The following is a 10205-nucleotide window of genomic DNA, read 5'->3' on the forward strand; positions in this document are numbered from 1 at the left end:
TCAGTATCGTACAGCCGTTACGGCGCCTTCCACGACCACCAGAGGCGTACGTCTGCCCACAAAATGCCAAAACAGCAGGGAACCTCCACCTTGCTGCACTCACTGCACAGTGTCTCCAATGCGTGCAACCTGACCGGGTAGCCTCGAAACACGTCTCAGTAGATTGTCTGGTTGCAGGCACTCTCATCGCTAAAGAGGACGTGATGCCGATCCTGAGCTGTCCATTCGGCATGTTGTTGGGCCTATGTGTACCACGCTGCATGGTGTCTGAGCCGTAGTAAAAATTGCTGTTTTGAAGAGCGCCCGCAGTGCGTACTGTGAAGCAGTCGCCCTCCGTTTCTGGTGGTGGCGCCGCTGTGGCAATCGCAGCTTTGATGTCTCTCTCTGGTGGGAAAGGGGAAAGGTTGCCTGTTCACGTGCATTTAAGGGGCGCTATGAGCTCGCCAGTCGGTCAGAGACTGGGTCAGTCTCTCGTAACCAGCTTGCTAGTCTGTCTCTCGTCCGCATTTGTTAGGCAGTTAGTGTCTGTCTGTCGTTCGGAGTGCTAGGATGTCTGTCGTTCGGATCAACCTTTAAAGCCGGCATAATAAGTGTCTTTCCACTCCGCCAGTGAGAGAACTCAGCGAGTGGTCGCCCGGTTGGGGCTTAGTTCCTGCACCTGATTCTGAGCGTTAGGCCACCAGTCTGCTCGAGTTTGCTCAGGCAATGGTCATTGGCGGTTGGATCGATCGGTTGGTCGGTCGTGCACTGAGTCACAAGATGACTTGTCCGTCTTGAGCGTCGGCGCATGCGAGGTCGCCACATGAGTCCAGTGAGCCGCGGCGTATAGCGAGGGGTAGTGACTTCGCGGTCGACACGAGAGCAACAGGAGTCAACCCACGGCATCGGTCTGGCCGGTGCGAGCTGCGACGCCGTGAGACGGGAGATCGGCGCGCCTTCCTGCGTCCGTTGAAGCGGCTGGCACCGGACGGTTCGGGAGAGCGATTTGGGTGTGCTGCGCCAGGTCTTCTCGAGAAATTGCAGTTTATTAGAAGTTAAGTTATTGGTGATAGCTTGTTTGATTTACTCTTGTTAAATTGTACTTGTTTTCTTGGTGAGGTCACCAGCCGTTTTGCTTTGGGGTCATCCCACCATGCTTCTCCGTTTGCCTACCAACGGGATGGTGGTTGTTTATAAATTGGGTGGTCCGTGTTTCCCTTGTAGAGTAGGGGCGGGTTAGAGCAACCTGCGGTTCGGATTGTTCGGTAATCTCCCTATCAATCTACCGTACGTTAGTAGCTGCCTCTGTCGTGTTTGTCGGATTTGATGTGTTAATGAATTTATTGTTTGGAGTGTAACGGCCTAATACCTACAATAAGTTTTGATCTTTGGAAACTTTGATATTATTGCCTATAATCTTAAGAGGCGGTATCTGTGTACTGTAGAGCATCGTAACTCTTGTTTGGCCAACCTTGTAGAATTTTATATAAGATTGCATTTCATGGGCTTTTATTTAAATGTTCATTTTAGTATATAAAGTTGCCACCCTTTCACCGTACGACTTTTCTTAGAAGTTAAAATCAAGTTGCACCTTCGGTGGCAAAGTTAATATTTTAATTGTTATTGTTTTCTACCATTTCCATCCCTCCTACGGAGGTGCTTGCGGAAATTGTTTAAACTCTTAGTTTAAAGTTAACTGGTATGTTGAAGATTTGCACCAGCGTAGTATTTCAGAGGCTGTTGTGAGCGGTCGTAACTACGGCCGTGTCAAAATGGAGCGGCAAGATTCTCTGCCCGAAAGCTCATACAGTCGAAACTTGTTTCTTTCTGCCTCTGAATAAATTGTAACGTTGATATTTAGAGGGTGGTTTCTGATTATAATTTTAAATCTGTTTCTTGAAAAAAATGCTTTTAGGCACTATTAAATTCCCATTTGTTAAAAGGAATTTGGTTATGATTTCATCAGCTACTCCATGGAAGCTACTTCCATGCTTACATAGTGTGATTAAATGTGTTAATGTTATTGATGAATCGCTAGTAAATAAAATAAATTCTTAAGAATATTCTTTGAAAATAAATCACGGTTCAGTGCCGTGGTTGCAAAGATGGACATCGCCATGGACGTCGAAAGTGAAGTTGCGCATCTTGCAGCCTATTGCACACAGTTTGAGTCTTAACACGACGTCCTGTGGCTGCACGAAAAGCATTAGCCTACATGGTGACGTTGCTGTCAGGGTTCCTCTGAGCGATAATTCGTCTCTGTTTCTCCTCCCTGTCCGAACAACATCGCTTTGGTCCGCTCCGAGACGCCTGGACACTTAATGACATCTATGAACATTCAAAGTAACTGTGTCTGTAACACAATATCCACAGTCAACGTCTATCTTCAGGAGTTCTGGGAACTGGGGTGATGTAAAGCTTTTTTGACGTATATTGCCATTTGTAATCTGTCTGTCTGTCCATCCGTTAAGACGCTGTTTCTCAGGAACGCATATAGGTATCAAGTTCCAAATAATGTCACATATTAACGTCTACAGTCCCTTGTGGCCTAAAACATCTAACCTTCTAAGCCAACGCAGTCAAAGATATCGGTATTTATGTTCATATTTTAACACTTGTTAACTCACACGTTAAAACCCATGAATGAACTATCTATATAAATAATTCATTTTGTTCAGAACCCTCAGTTTCTACTCACACTCATCCGGTTTTTGTTCCCATGTTGGATCCTATGATCGTAGTCTGCTCAAATGTGTAATCTACGTGGATAAATGAAGTGTAGTGCAAAAAACATACTGGTTTCATCACGTTTACATTTTCTTTTGTGCACATAAAGTCTTATCATCATCATCACCATCACCATCATCATCATCATCATTATCATCATCATCATCATCATCATCATCATCATCATCATCTTGGTGGAAAACCTGCTGAGATAGAAGTCATACGACAGGGGCTTTGGATGTGAAAGGATGGCATTTCAAATCCCCATGAGGTTTCCTATGATTTCACTAAATCGCTTACGGTGAATGCCGAGATGGTTCCTGCTGCGTAGAGACCATTCGCCTGACAGACCTGCAGCGCCTCTCACACTTGTGGTATGCGGGCAGCCTAAACTGTAAAGGGCTAACTGGCTCTGAGAACTATTGGACTTAACAGGCCGGCACGGTAGCTCAGCGTGTTCGGTCAGAGGGTTAGCTGCCTTCTGTAACAAAAAAACTGAGTTAATCCATCAACAACGAACTTAAACGGATGGCTTACGACGTCCGCTCCGAGCAGATTCAACGAACAAAAGCGAAAAAAAAAGCTATGGTCATCAGTCCCCTAGAACTTAGAACTACTTAACCCTAACTAACCTAAGGACATCACACAACACCCAGTCATCACGAGGCAGAGAAAATCGCTGACCCCGCCGGGAATCGAACCCGGGCGTGGGAAGCGAGAACGCTACCGCACGACCACGAGCTGCGGACAAGGGCTAATTAGCAGATGGCAGAGCCACGATCAGGCACGCTAAGTCAGAAGGGGGCAATGTGAGCGCCTCTACAGGGCACCTTGACCTGTTTGCACATGATGGCAAGGAATTCCTCTAGTAGTGTTTCAATGCCTAGGTATTTAGGCCGGCAAACATCCACTCTGGGCAGACTGCCGTTGAATCTCTGGACGAGGTGCTGAGGGCACCCACAGTTCTTGAGTCAGCGTCTCTTTGGAAACTCTGCAGCGTCCCTGTCCCAACCACCGCTCAGCGAGGAACTGGCCAGTGACAGTCATTGCCATCATCGGTATGTGGCCTCTGCATCAGGTACTTTTTGGTGTCAACTAGCGACTGTACCACACATTATATTGTTCCGGTATCAAGTGAATCTCGGACATCTCTTATTCATTGGAGCTGTCAGCCTAAGACCAGACATGTTTAAATTCTATATACATTTCGAGGCATCTCTATAAAATAAGATCAGTTCTGTCCCATAGAAAACGCGTTTACTGGCAGTGAAAGTTACATTGATGGAAAGGCTGGACTTCCATCTATTTTTCGACGCAATAGCCGTTTCAATAGATGCACATTAGCATGTGCTGTGGTATTTTTCTGTACGCTTGTCATAGAATTGTCCTGACACGTTGCGCATGTAGCGCTCGACCTCGTTTTCCAAGTAGTCGTTGATCTGCGAATGTGTTCCATCCAGGCGTGACTGTAAGTCAGGAAGATGAAAACCACTGGGTGTTAAGTGTGGGCTGTATGGGGGGAGGGTGAAGCCGAGCCGTCCCATCCGAAGTGGACCAGAAGATCGTCTGTTGCACTGGCAGTACAAGGACGAGCGTTGTCCTGATGAAAACGTACTCCCCTGTCAGCATACCCCTCCTTCGATTCCAGTGGCACGACGCAGTATTTTAAAGTGCGACAATAGCGAGCAGTGTTTATTGTTATGCCGTCATGCTTAAATTCAGGTAACAATGCCCCCTTTCTGTCCCAGAACACACTGGCCATCACTTATGCTTATGCATCATAATGCTTATTTGAACTTTTGCTCCTTCAGCGAACTCGACTGCCAGCACTAACGAGACTTTTCCTTAGTTTCAACTGTCATCTAGTGTACTCTTGCTTCGTTGCCAGTGGCAAGTGAATCCAAAACTATTGCGCCGTTTTATGCACAGTGCTCCAGGAATCCAGGAAGCCAGGAAGTGGTTCAACACGTTTCCGTTTACAGTCTTCTGTGAGCATTTTGGGGGCCCGACCTCACACACAACTTGTGATGATGCAAATGTTCGGTCAAAATTTTGTCAACTGTACTCTTACTTACTTCAAGGATCCACTCACATAGCTCACGAACTGTGACATGCTGACCTTCAAGCATTTCTTTCTCAACTTTTGCAATTGTTTCGACCGAAACTGAAGGCCGACCTGAACGCTGTTCGCCATGGGCGTCTGTACGTCCATCCTCGAGCAATCCGACGTACTTTCCCACATTCTTGACGTCAAACATAGTGTCTCATAAATCCACATAACTGTCGATGAATGTCAGTGAGACTAGTGTCCTTTGCAATCAAAAAAACATGTCATTAAACGCAGTTCGCACCTGGCAGGAAAAGCGAGGGGGCGCTCCATCGCGAACGGTTGACCAGGTGAGGCTGGGCATTCGAGCATCCTGGTTCCAGCGCCTCGAACGACGTCTCACAAATAGTTGTTATGTTTAACTTGTTCTCCAAGGAGTAGTTTTTTGGATTATGTATTTCTTAACAAAATTGTTTTACATTACTTACGTAGGATGTGTCTGTACTGTAGCGTATCGGGGTTTTGTGTCACTAGATATTGAGTGTCAATGACAGAGGTGAGCAAAGGTCATCATTTTGTCAGGGATGGCCGGAGGGAGAGCAACACTCTGTGGGCGGTAGAATGGGCTCTTTCCTTGTCTCAGTGGGTGAGATGTGAGTGAAACATTGTTGGTCCCACTATCAGTCATTTGTGGACACATGACACCCTGTATTCAAACAGAGTGACACATTGTCTTTTAATTCGCTTAATTTCTCAGGGGAGCGGTGCGGCGCGGAGTCGTAGCGTGCAGATTCGAGTGACCGCTGACGTGGCGACGGTTCGTGTTGCAGCGGAACGCCAGGCGGCGTATTCTTCCATTCAGTACCGCGCCCGTTACCCTCTGTGGCGGCGACGCCGTCTTCTCCCTGTAATTCTCTCATTGCTGCGGCGTGCCACGGAGTGCTCCATCCCGGAATCGAACCAGAGACCCTCAGATCCGGCGTCTTGTGGAGAAGCTCATCAACCTCTAGGTTCACAGGTGGCACATTTGGTGAGGCCGCAATCCCTTCGTCCTCACCAGCCACCTTGACAAGTACCACACGAACGTCTTTCTGGCAATATCTGGGACGGCATCTTCTGCGCTGACCTATTGGCGCGGTACCGACATCATCTCCTGTCAATAGCGTAGCGGCAAAGTTGTTACAGCAAAGTATCCTGACGCCCGCTGACTAACAGTTGGTCCGTCGGTCCAGGCGACATTTCTCCGTCTCTTCCGTCTCCTCTGAAACAATCACCTCGCACCCGTTTGTCGGAGGTATTTATTCGATGTTTTCCCCAATGTCGCGATGTTTCCAGGGAGGGGACGGACTCTTCGCTCGTTGGTCTGTATTTCTCACACATGCCGGCTTTCCTTGCTTTACCCTTATGCCGGCGTGGTCGGGTGCTGCCCTGTCGCCCTCCTCTGCATCGTCAGACACGCTGATGTGCGAACTGCACTGGTCGTCGTTCTCCTCAGAAGCATCCCGTCTGGTTTGTCGTTGACCTTTAGAAGTGCTGACTACTGATGCACAAACTCTGATGGTCATCGGCCTCCTTGTTCGACTGTTGCCGCTTCCGAATATTGTGGCTTAGCGAGTCGAAGTTTCTAAAACGTTCACTTAACCTATAACATGTCTTTATATATCTTCCTGCCGGATCTCTGCTTCGAACAACCATAAATAACACATTATTACCAGGGTCGTTGAATAAGTAACGCCCCACATTTTTCTTCACGGAACATATTTATTGATAAGAGTCAAAATTTGTTAACAATATACATCAACATGTCTTGTCCACGAGCTATTTTTCTATGTAGTATCCATCACGTTCTATGGCCGTGAGCCAACGTCGTGGAAGAGTATGTATCCCCTGCTGGTTAAAGCAGTGTGCAGCCATGTTTTCTCTGAATGACTGACACACTCGTCATCTTCAAAGTGTGTTCCCCGTAGAGAAGTTTTAGGCGGTCCAAAGATATAGAAGTCTGTGGGTGCCAGGTGTGGACTGTAGGGTGGGTGATGTTCAACCCAATTTGGCGATGTGTTCCCCAGTTCTCAGATTGTGTGTGGGCGTATGTTACCGTGTTGGAGCAAGATTTCTGCTGTATTCTTCTCCGATTGAACACTTCGGAAACGGTTGTTGAGTTTATACAGAGTCTTCAGGTATGCATCTTAATTGATAGTTGACCCTCTTGGTCATCCACGAGAATGACACCATCACAATTCCCAGAAGACGGTCACCATATCTCTTCCGCCATAATGGGTTGACCTGAATTTCTTCTTTTGTAGTGAATGAGCATGATGCCACTCCATGGATTGCCTTTTTGTTTCCGGCACAAAGTGGTGCACCCAGCATTCGTCTCCCGTAACGCTCCGTGACAGAAAGGCCTCTCCGACGGTCTTAAAACGTTCCAACAATTCAGACGAAATGACCTTCCTTTGAATCTTGTGGTCCGCAGTGAGCATTCGTGGAACCCGTCCAGGGGACGTCTTTGAATATCCGAGAATATCGACCATTGCAGGCGCACTTCCGATGCTGACCGACTACTCTAGAGCTGAGTGTCGAGTTGTGATGTGCCAGTCAACACGAATAACGGCATCCGCACGATTCGGCTTGTCTGGAGCTGTGGCTGTGACAGGACGTCCCGAGCGTGGTTCATCGTGGAGGTCTGTTTCTGAATTGCCTGAGGCTGTAACTTTCTTTGCCCATCCCCCGACTGTATTCCTATCAGCTGTAACTTCGCCATACACTGCGCACAAACGTTTATGGATGTTCACCACGGGTTCTTTCTCTGTACACAAGAATTCAATAACAGCACACTACTTGTGAGTCGTATGTAGACGCCATTTTGATGCTGTACAACGGCCCTACCATCTGCCAGAACGCTTAGAAACTTCACCGACGCACGGAACAAACATCAAATGTGAAGCACCGTCAAGGACATTTGTCTATGTATGTTAATGGCTTTTCTTTTCTTTTTTTTTCTTTTTTGAAAAATATTTAAAATTATAATCAGAAAGCACCCTCTGAATATCAAGTTACAACAAGTTACAATTTATTCAGAGACAGAAAGAACAAATTTGTGACAGTATGAGCTTTCGGATTGAGAACCTCGCCGAAATACTACACTGGTGCAAATCTGCAACACACCAGATTACTTTAAACTAAAAATTTGAACAACTCACACAAGCACATAGACTATGCACCCCGTAGGAGAGATGAAAATGGTACAAAACACTAACAATTGAAATATTAACCTCGGCACCCACCAAAGTGCAATTTGATTTTAAAAACACTTACGGTGGAAGGGTGGCAACTTTATATACTAAAATAACCATTTAAATAAAAAACCATAAAATGCAGTCTTACATAATATATACAAGGTTAGCCAAACATGCTCTGCATTAGACATATACGGCCTCTCAAGATGATTGTCAAGATAAAAACATATTTCAGGAATTCGGCCTTTACATCTTAAGCAATAAATTCGTTAACACCGAATCAGACAAACATGACAGAGGCAGCTATTAACGTATGGCAGACCGACACACAGACACTAACTGCCTGACAAATGCGGACGGGAGACAGATGGGCAAGCTGGGTACGAAAAACTGACCAAGAAAACAACTAGAAAACAAGTAAATGAAACAACATATCACGAATCACTTAACTTCTAATAAACTGCGATGTCTGGCGAAGACCTGGCGCAACACCCCCAAAACGCTCTCACGAACCGTCCGCTGCCAGCCGCTTCAACGGACGCAGGAAGGCGCGCCGATCTCCCGTCTCACGGGGTCGCAGCTTGCAGCGGCCACACCGATATCATGGGATGACTCCTGTTGCTCCCGTGTCGGCCGCGAAGCCACTACCCCTCACTATACGGCGCGGGCCACTGGACTCACGTGGCGACCTCACAAGTCATCCTGTGTCTCAGTGCCCAACCGATCAACCGCTCGATCCAACCGCCAATGACCGTTGCCTGAGCAACTCGTACAGACCGGCTGGCTAACGCGCAGACTCAGATGCAGGAACTCAGTCCAACCGGGCGACCACTACCTGTTACTGGCGAGGTGGCAAGACTCTCATTTTGCCGGCTTTAAAGTTTGACCCGAACGACAGACATACTAGCACTGCGAACGAGAGGGAGACGCTGCCTGCTCCACACTGACCCGGCTGACCAACTGACCCAGACTGACGGACTGGCGAGCTCATAGCGCCCCTTAAATGCACGTGAACAGGCAACCTTTCCCCTTTCCCACCAGAGAGAGACACCAAAGCTGCGATTGCCACAGCGGCGCCACCGCCACGAACGGATGGCGACTGCTTTACACCACGCGCTGCGGGGCGCTCTTCAAAACAGCAAATTTTACCACGGCTCAAGAAAAATGTGCGGCATTAATTATTGAACGACCGTCGTATTATACCCCCTACAGTACTATGCCTCAACTGTTGCTGGACTTATTAGTTCCTGTGAAGGAGAATGACCTCACATCTTTTTCCTTCGTCTCTACATCTACATCTACATCCATACTCCGCAAGCCACCTGACGGTGTGTGGCGGACGGTATTCTGAGTACTGAAACTTCCTGGCAGATTAAAACTGTGTGCCCGACCGAGACTCGAACTCGGGACATTTGCCTTTCGCGGGCAAGTGCTCTACCAACTGAGCTACCGAAGCACGACTCACGTCCGGTACTCACAGCTTTACTTCTGCCAGTATCCGTCTCCTACCTTCCAAACTTTACAGAAGCTCTTCTGCGAAACTTGCAGAACTAGCACTCCTGAAAGAAAGGATATTGCGGAGACATGGCTTAGCCACAGCCTGGGGGATGTTTCCAGAATGAGATTTTCACTCTGCAGCGGAGTGTGCGCTGATATGAAACTTCCTGGCAGATTAAAACTGTGTGCCCGACCGAGACTCGAACTCGGGACCTTTGCCTTTCACGGGCAAGTGCTCTACCAACTGAGCCACCGAAGCACGACTCACGCCCGGTACTCACAGCTTTACTTCCGCTAGTTCCTCGCCTCCTACCTTCCAAACTTTACAGAAGCTCTCCTGCGAACCTTGCAGAACTAGCACTCCTGAAAGAAAGGATATTGCGGAGACATGGCTTAGCCACAGCCTGGGGGATGTTTCCAGAATGAGATTTTCACTCTGCAGCGGAGTGTGCGCTGATATGAAACTTCCTGGCAGATTAAAACTGTGTGCCCGACCGAGACTCGAACTCAGGACCTTTGCCTTTCGCGGGCAAGTGCTCTACCAACTGAGCCACCGAAGCACGACTCACGCCCGGTACTCACAGCTTTACTTCCGCTAGTTCCTCGCCTCCTACCTTCCAAACTTTACAGAAGCTCTCCTGCGAACCTTGCAGAACTAGCACTCCTGAAAGAAAGGATATTGCGGAGACATGGCTTAGCCACAGCCTGGGGGATGTTTC

The 10205-nt window shown here is 47.8% G+C and overlaps 1 non-coding gene across 1 annotated transcript; it reads right to left on the reverse strand.

Moving 5' to 3' along the window:
• Positions 1–9671: 9671 nt before the first annotated feature.
• Trnas-uga (transfer RNA serine (anticodon UGA)) lies at positions 9672–9746 on the reverse strand. The gene has a single exon. It is a non-coding gene; the product is annotated as a tRNA-Ser (tRNA).
• Positions 9747–10205: the final 459 nt, after the last annotated feature.

The sequence above is a fragment of the Schistocerca gregaria genome, chromosome 8, assembly GCF_023897955.1.
Source record: "Schistocerca gregaria isolate iqSchGreg1 chromosome 8, iqSchGreg1.2, whole genome shotgun sequence".
NCBI lineage: Eukaryota > Metazoa > Arthropoda > Insecta > Orthoptera > Acrididae > Schistocerca > Schistocerca gregaria.